The following is a 7,127-nucleotide window of genomic DNA, read 5'->3' on the forward strand; positions in this document are numbered from 1 at the left end:
CTCACCACAGCTCCTGGCACCGGCAGGGGATGTTCACTGCCCCAGTGCTTGTCTCTCCACCTTGATGTTCCTCTGCTGTGAGGCTTCCCAGCAGCTCACGTGTGCAGCTGGCAGAAGTGGCTCACTGCAGGGCCTGGCTGTTCCTTGCTGGAGGCACCTGCCTGCATGACCCCCTTGGAGTCCCTCCCTCAGCCAGTTCCCCTTTGCCAGCTGCTTTGGGCAGGGGTGCCCAGGCAGCCCCTCTGCAACTGGAGCCCTTCACACAGTGGGGCTGGCCTCAGCCTCACTGGGTGCACCTGGGGCTGCCCCAGCCCCAGCTGGAGCCTGTGGGGAACAGAGGCCATTGCCCCAGCCCCACAGCACAGCTGGGGGGGGGGGGGACACACAGGCATAGAGGGCTGGGTTTTAGGGGAACTGGGGGACCCATTGGGATCAGGGGCCACTGCCAAAGCTCCACAGCACATCACCCCCTGCTCTATGCCCAGGGACAGCAAGCACGTCCAGGGGCACAGAGGAGGCAGGAAGTATTTGTTAATTAATGGACATGAGATACTGGCAGTGAGTTGGCCACAAGTGCCCAAATGCAGCAGCACAGGGAGAAAAGATAAAAGAAAAGCAGGAGGAAGGACAGAGGGAGCTGGAAAATGGGATGCTGCAAACAGGAAGGGGACAGGGAGTAGGACAAGGTTGTCAAGAGAGGAGAGTGGAGATACTGAGCGAATAAACACAGAGAGAGGAATAAATAAGAGATGGAGAGGTGAAAAGGACCAGCAGGACAAGAGACAAGACAAGGGATCAGGAACAATTCTAAAGTGAAAGGGGAAAAAAACCATAGTCAAGAAATATAAAATAGGAATGGGGAGCTGGATAGGGGTAGATGCAGAAAGAAAATGTTGAAGAGCAACAGGGTACAAGAAACACAGGCAAGACCTAATGAATAGGGACAGGGAGGCAGGAAGAGTGAGATGCAGAAAGAAAATGTAAAAAGTGACGGGGGTGCATGACTGAGAGGGAAGAATTAAGTATTCTAGGGAGACAAGACAGAGGGAGATGGAGAAAGACAGTTCTGAAAGCGAGAGAATGCAGGAATCAGACAAGAATTAAAAAATAGGTAATGGAGCTGCATAGAGGAAGATGTAAGAAGGAAATTTGAAAAGCGACTGGGCTCAAGAAACAGGCAAGAATGAAAAAAATAGGGATGGAGAAGCAGAAGAAAAGTTTCAAAAGCAAAAAGATGTAAGAAACATAGGCAAGAATTAAGACAGGGACAGGGAGCCTGATGGAAGAAAACTGATGGGTTGACCTTATCTGGCTGCCAGGTGCCCACCAAGCCTCTCTATTGCTCCCCCGATCAACAAGATGGGGAGGAGGAGGAGAAAATCCAACAAAAAAGCTTGTGGATCAAAATAAGGACAAAAAGATCACTCGCCATTTATTATCACAGGCAAAACAGACTCAGCTTGGAGAAAGTAATATAATTTATTGTCAATCAAAATTGGAGAAGGACAATGAGAAATAAAAGCAACTCTACAAAACACCTTTCCCCTGCCTCTTTCTTTTTCCTTGGCTCACCTTCACTCCTGACTTCTCTACCTCCTCCCCCTAAGCAGCAGAGGGGGACAGGGAGTGGGGGTTGTGGCCAGTTCATCACGTTTCTGCTGCTCCTTCCTCCTCATGCTCTTCTGCTTCTGTGTGGGTCCCTCCCACAGGTCCTGCCAGAGAACCTGCTCCAGCATGGGCTCACAGCTTCCCTCGGGCACATTTACCCGCTCTAGCGTGGGGTCCTCCATGGGCTGCAGGTGGGTATCTGCTCCACCATTCACCTCCACCAGCTGCAAGGGAACAACCCGCCTCACCACGGTCTTCCCTATGGGCTGTTGAATCTCCACTCCAGCACACAGAGCACCTCCTCCCCCTCCTTCTTCACTGACCTCGGTGCCCGCAAGGCTGTTTCATGCTCAGATTTTCTCTGTCACAGCTTCTACGCAGCATTTTTTTCAGCCCTTCTTAAATATATCACAGAGGTGCTGCCAGCACTGCTGATGGGCTCAGCTCTGACCAGCAGCAGATCTGTCTTGGAGCTGGAGCCAGCTGTGCCCAGCCTGGGGGCGATTCCTGGTGTCTCCTCACAGTAAACCACCCTGCAGCCCCTCCCCCTCCCCAGCCCAGCTAACAACCCCCTGCCACGTAAACCCAATACAACAGCCACCAGCTACAGGGCACAGAGCAGGACTGAAAATAGGGAAAGGGAGCTACTGAAAGAGGCAGAGGGGGAAAGAAAATAATTATGGGCTACAGGCCAGAGAGGGGGAAGGGACAGGGAACCAGACTGAAAGAGATGGAGAAAAACTAAAACCAGCGATGGGCCACAGGGCAGAGAGGGAGGAATAAAGAAAGGGGAGAGTGAGCTGGACAGAGACTGAGAAACAACAAAAAAACTTGATCAGCTAAAGGGGAGAGACATTGGAAATAAAAATTAGGGAGCCAGAGAGAGAGTAATAAAACTGGGGTAGAAGGACTGAGGGATGTAGAAAATGGGTGAGGGCAGGGGAGCCAGAAGGTGGGATACTGCGAAAGAGAGAGGGACAGGGAGCAAGGCATCAGGCGACAGCAAACGGGAGCAAGAGAGGACAGAGGTGTGGCATGAGAGAAGCCAGGGACAGAGCGGGCAGGGACACGGGAGGGGCCGAGAGCCGGGCAGGGAAAGCCGGCGGTGGCTTCAGCCCCGGTCGTTCGAGGCAGCTGCGGCTGCCCCTGCCCACACCGGGCAGCGCCCGGCCGCCCCTTCCCGCCCCACGCCGCGGGGGGGGCCGGGCCGGGCAGGGGCAGCCCCCGGTGCCCCCAGGGCAGGGACTGGCAGCGGCACGGCGCCGGGGCGGGAGAGCAGCAGCGGCCGCTCGCAGCCAGCACAGCTCGGTCCGGCTGGGGCCCTCCTCCAGCGGGGCTCCGCAGACGCACCTGGGGCCCAGGGCAGCTGGGGGCTGCGGGCCCGGCTGCAGGGGAGGGCCTGGGCTCAGCCGCGGGGGGCGAGCGGGGCGGGGGAGGCTCAGGCGGACTCTGGGGGTGCCCACCTCAGCCCGCAGGACCCCCGGGCCAGCCTGAGCCAGCTCGCCACCACCCGAGGGCCAGGAGCCCACCTCAACAGGCCCGGAAGCTCCGCTTGCAGCCCCCACCGTGCAGGCGGCAGGCAGGAGTCCCCGCGCCCCTGGCCCTGAGCCTCCACCGTCCCACCCGCCGCCGAGCACCCGAGCACCGGCTGGCGTTCCCCAGCACACCGGCCGGCCCCGCGGCCGCCCTGCTCCTCCCTTGGCTCACGCCAGCCCCACGGTGGCCACTCGTGCCACGGCAGCACCGTTACAGGCAGGGGCCGCCGGCACCAGCCTCCCCCCCGCCCCGGCCCTCAGCTGGAGCCCGGTGGGGCCGGGGGGCCATTGCCTGACCCCCGCAGTGGGCCCTGCGCTCCCTCGGGGCCCCTCACCTGGTGCAGAGGGAGCGCGACCACAGCCGGGAAGGCAACGGAGAAGGCTGGTGCTTGTTCAGTTGCAGACGTACTGAGTGAGTGCCGGGAGCAAGCCTGCTCTGGGGTTCAGGCCCCAACTCTTCCCCTTCCTCTGCTCCCGAGACACCTCGGCATCCGTTCCCGGAGCCACACTCAGTCTGACAGGGAGCTGGCAGTCAGCCGTCTGGCTCCTGGGGCGGTGAGCAGAGGTGGAAGCTGCCAAAACCGAGGAATAGGGCACAGGACCCTAGAAGGGTGGAGAAAAGTCACAGCTGGCTGTGCTGGCTTGTGCGGCGAGAATGTATGTGCCTTAAACTCACCCCACGGGGAGTGGAGGGGCTCACATGCAGGCGCGCTATTGGGATGGGGTGACCCGTGAACCTCTTCTAGAACCTCAGTCTAGATGGTGGAGGGCTAATTTGGAGGGCCCAGATGCCCACATTCCCCCACGATGAGGCAGGTGGGCACCTCAAATCAACGGGGGAAGGGGGGTGGGTGGAGGGGCTTGTACTCCAAAACCACTTTGTGGGGGTTGGGCGGGCTCATACATGGGGGTGCTGTTGGGATGAGGCAACCCCTAAACCCCTTAACCCATCTGTGCGAGGGGAGAAGGGGTGTTGGGAGGCTGCTCTAGCCAGATGCCTAGGTCTCTCAAGCATGACAGATGGGCCTGGCAGGATCTGGAGGGCTTTGCCCCAGTGCACCCCCTCCCCCCATTACCCAACCCCAATCCCTTGGCGGGGGGGAAGTTGTTGCAAGCAACTGGGGCAAAGGCAGGGGAGTGCACTCAAACGCCTGGGTCCCTTGGGAAACACCCTTAATTATTTGGGGAGGGGGGACACCTAAATGCCTTGGTCCCCCCTTGTATGTCCCCCCAGAAATGGGGGAGCTCCCCTGTACCCTGAATCCTTCACCCCAGGATGGGGCAGGGAATCCATGGGACAGGGAGATAGATCCACAGCCATGAGCAGCCAGTTTCTCCAGGAGAATGCTGAAGGAAATAGTGCCAAAGGCTTTACTGAAGTCCAGGTGGAAACATCCAAAGCCATTCCCTCATACACTAAGGGGGGCAACACAGCCCCAGAGGCCCACGATTCACTGCAGTTCCCACTCTCGGAGGGAGTACCACACACCTCTTGCTCCCACAGCACAGGAGGCGGTGAAGGAACTGGCTTCTCCTCTCTTCGGCAAGCAGGGCACAGCAGCACAGACAGGGAGTCAGGCACCTGCCCCACACAGCCCCACAGCCCACACCGTGGCTCTGCAGGACGCAGCCCAGTGGGACGTGAGCAATGTCCTGCACAAGACTGGGGCTGGGACACAGGAACCCAGCCAGCAGCCGGTGGAACAGCGGCACTCGGCACAAAGCATGGATGCGGCGATGGCAGTAAAACCACGTGCAGCAACTGAGGATAGCGTGTCTACATTGGCTGCAGAGCCTCGGGGAGAGCCCAGCACAGCCTCTCCTGTCCCAGACGAACGCCAGGATGGAGAACACATGGCTTCTCCCATGTCTGGAGACCCTCCAGGAGAGGCTAGTGCAGCCATCGTCTCCCCGGCAGCACACGATCATGAAGGGGCTTTTTTGTTGCCTGAAAATGCTGTGGACAACACCGCCACACCACACCTTGCCCCAGCAGCAGAGAACGGAGACAATGAGACAGCTTGTCCCCTGCCTTGGGAGCCTTGGCACCAGGTGAGCCAGGGGTGCGTGGCCAGCACCGAGCATCCCCAGGTACCGGAGGCAGGCGCGGCGCCCGGGGCATGTGTGGCAGGGACATGGCTGGTGGACATCCTCTCCACCTCCTCCCCACCACCACCACCCCCCCCGGCCCCCGCCCCCGCCTTTAGTCTTGCTCTCCCCATGCAGGCGACCTCCCAGCACAGAGGCGACACGCAGCCCTCCTCTGGCTGCAGGACCGTAAGCCCAGCCAACCCGACACCTAACACTGCCAAGCCTACCACGAAACCCCATCCCCAAGCGCCGGTTTCTCCCCGCATCCAGTGACGGATGCTTAGCTCTCCCTTTGTTGTTCCTGTTTTTATAGGAGGCGCCAGGGGTCTTGGCCAAGGAGGACGACAAGTGGGAAGACAGCCTGGAGCTCTTCCAGGACCCCCACGCTGTTCCCCCGGAGGGCCAGGCAGCCTCCGAGCAGAGTGGTAACACATCGCCCTGCTCCGGCTCCAGGGATGAGCCCGAGGATGAGCCAGGTACGTCCGAGTCGAGCGCTGCCTCGGCCAGGGCAGGCCCGGTCCGGCTGTCCCGGCGCCCTGCACCCAGGCCAGGGCGGCAGGACTGCGTGCAGAGGGGCTGGCCGTTCCCTGGACACCCCTCCCTGGGGAAAGCCCTCGGTGGTGGGGAGCAGGCAGGACCTTGCCCATTACCTGCCCAGCCCCTTGCCTACAGCTCTCCTTCTTCCACAGGCATCGCCGCCCTGCCGCACACCCCAGCTCGACGGCGACGGCCCTCCCTCTTCCGCAGGGTGCTCAGGGCTCTGCGCAGGGCTTTCTCCTGTACCTGCATCACGGCACAGCGAGAGCAGCAGCGCCCTGCTGCCAGCGGGGCCCATGAAGGTGCCGGCTGCCCCTGAGCCCGTGCTGCATGCGGAAGGTGCAGCGCAGGGAGGCACTGGAGGGATGGCTGCCGGGACTGCGCCCCACGCATTCAGCTGCCCTGAGGACATCGTGGCGCCAGCCTCTGCTGGGCCCTGCATGCTTTCTGAGGCCAATAAAAGCTGACCATTTTCCCCCAGGGCTCATGTGTGCCTGCTCCACCCTGGCAGAAAGACCCGCGCAGGCAAGGCCCACGCCAGCAGGCAGAGCTGGAGAGCCCCTGTGCTCCCTCTTCTCCACGCTGAGCAGAGCCTGTGCCCTCGGCCTCTGCCCATGCCGCTGGCATTCCAGCTCCCAACCAGATGGGGCCTCCGCTGGCCTCGCCCCACGGGGCCCGTGTCTGCCCGGACTCGCGCAGCCGCAGCCCGCACCCAGTGCCCGGGCACGCACTGCCCTGTGCCCATGGCACAGAGGAACCCCTTCCCCGCAGTGCCGCCTGTGCCCTCGCTAGCGCAGCCCGGGCTGCGGAACTGCCCTTGCTGCCCGGGCACGCCGCACGCCCCTGCCCACCTTGGCCTCTGGGGCCTTTCCCACAGGCACTGCTGCTCTCCAGCCACCCGGCCACAGCCACAGCCCCTGGGCAGGGGGCATCAGCCCATCCCCGAGCCGCTGCTCAGCACCTGCCTTTGCTGGACTTCCTGGGGCCCGCAGCAGCCCATGCTTCTGGCCTGGCCAACTCCCTCCCGAGAGCTGCCAAGCCTCCACCACCACCACCACCACCGCTGGTGTGGGGGCCTCCCCTGTCCTTGCTGTCATTGTGATTCCTTGCATGCTCCACCTCCAGAGGAAAGGCACTGAAGAGCAACCCATGACCTCCCCAGTAAGCAGCTGTCAGCTGGACTCAGGATGCTGAGCACCGCCCCCCGCCAAAGCCCAACTCACCGGCCAATGCACCACCCACCCCTGGCACTGGTCACGGAGCCTCCCCTCTCTGCTCAGTCCCGCGGCCAGGGGCAATCCCAGAGAGCCTCAAGCCTGTCTGGCACCACTGGCCCCAGGGAGAGCCCAGCTGGCT

General features: G+C 61.4%; 1 long non-coding RNA gene across 1 annotated transcript; it reads left to right on the forward strand.

The window, feature by feature from the left end:
• Positions 1-5,344: 5,344 nt before the first annotated feature.
• Positions 5,345-6,253, forward strand: LOC130158701 (uncharacterized). The gene is made up of 2 exons (XR_008825460.1): positions 5,345-5,710; positions 5,924-6,253. It is a non-coding gene; the product is annotated as an uncharacterized LOC130158701 (long non-coding RNA).
• Positions 6,254-7,127: the final 874 nt, after the last annotated feature.

Source organism: Falco biarmicus, chromosome 14 (assembly GCF_023638135.1).
Source record: "Falco biarmicus isolate bFalBia1 chromosome 14, bFalBia1.pri, whole genome shotgun sequence".
In the NCBI taxonomy this organism is placed as follows: domain Eukaryota; kingdom Metazoa; phylum Chordata; class Aves; order Falconiformes; family Falconidae; genus Falco; species Falco biarmicus.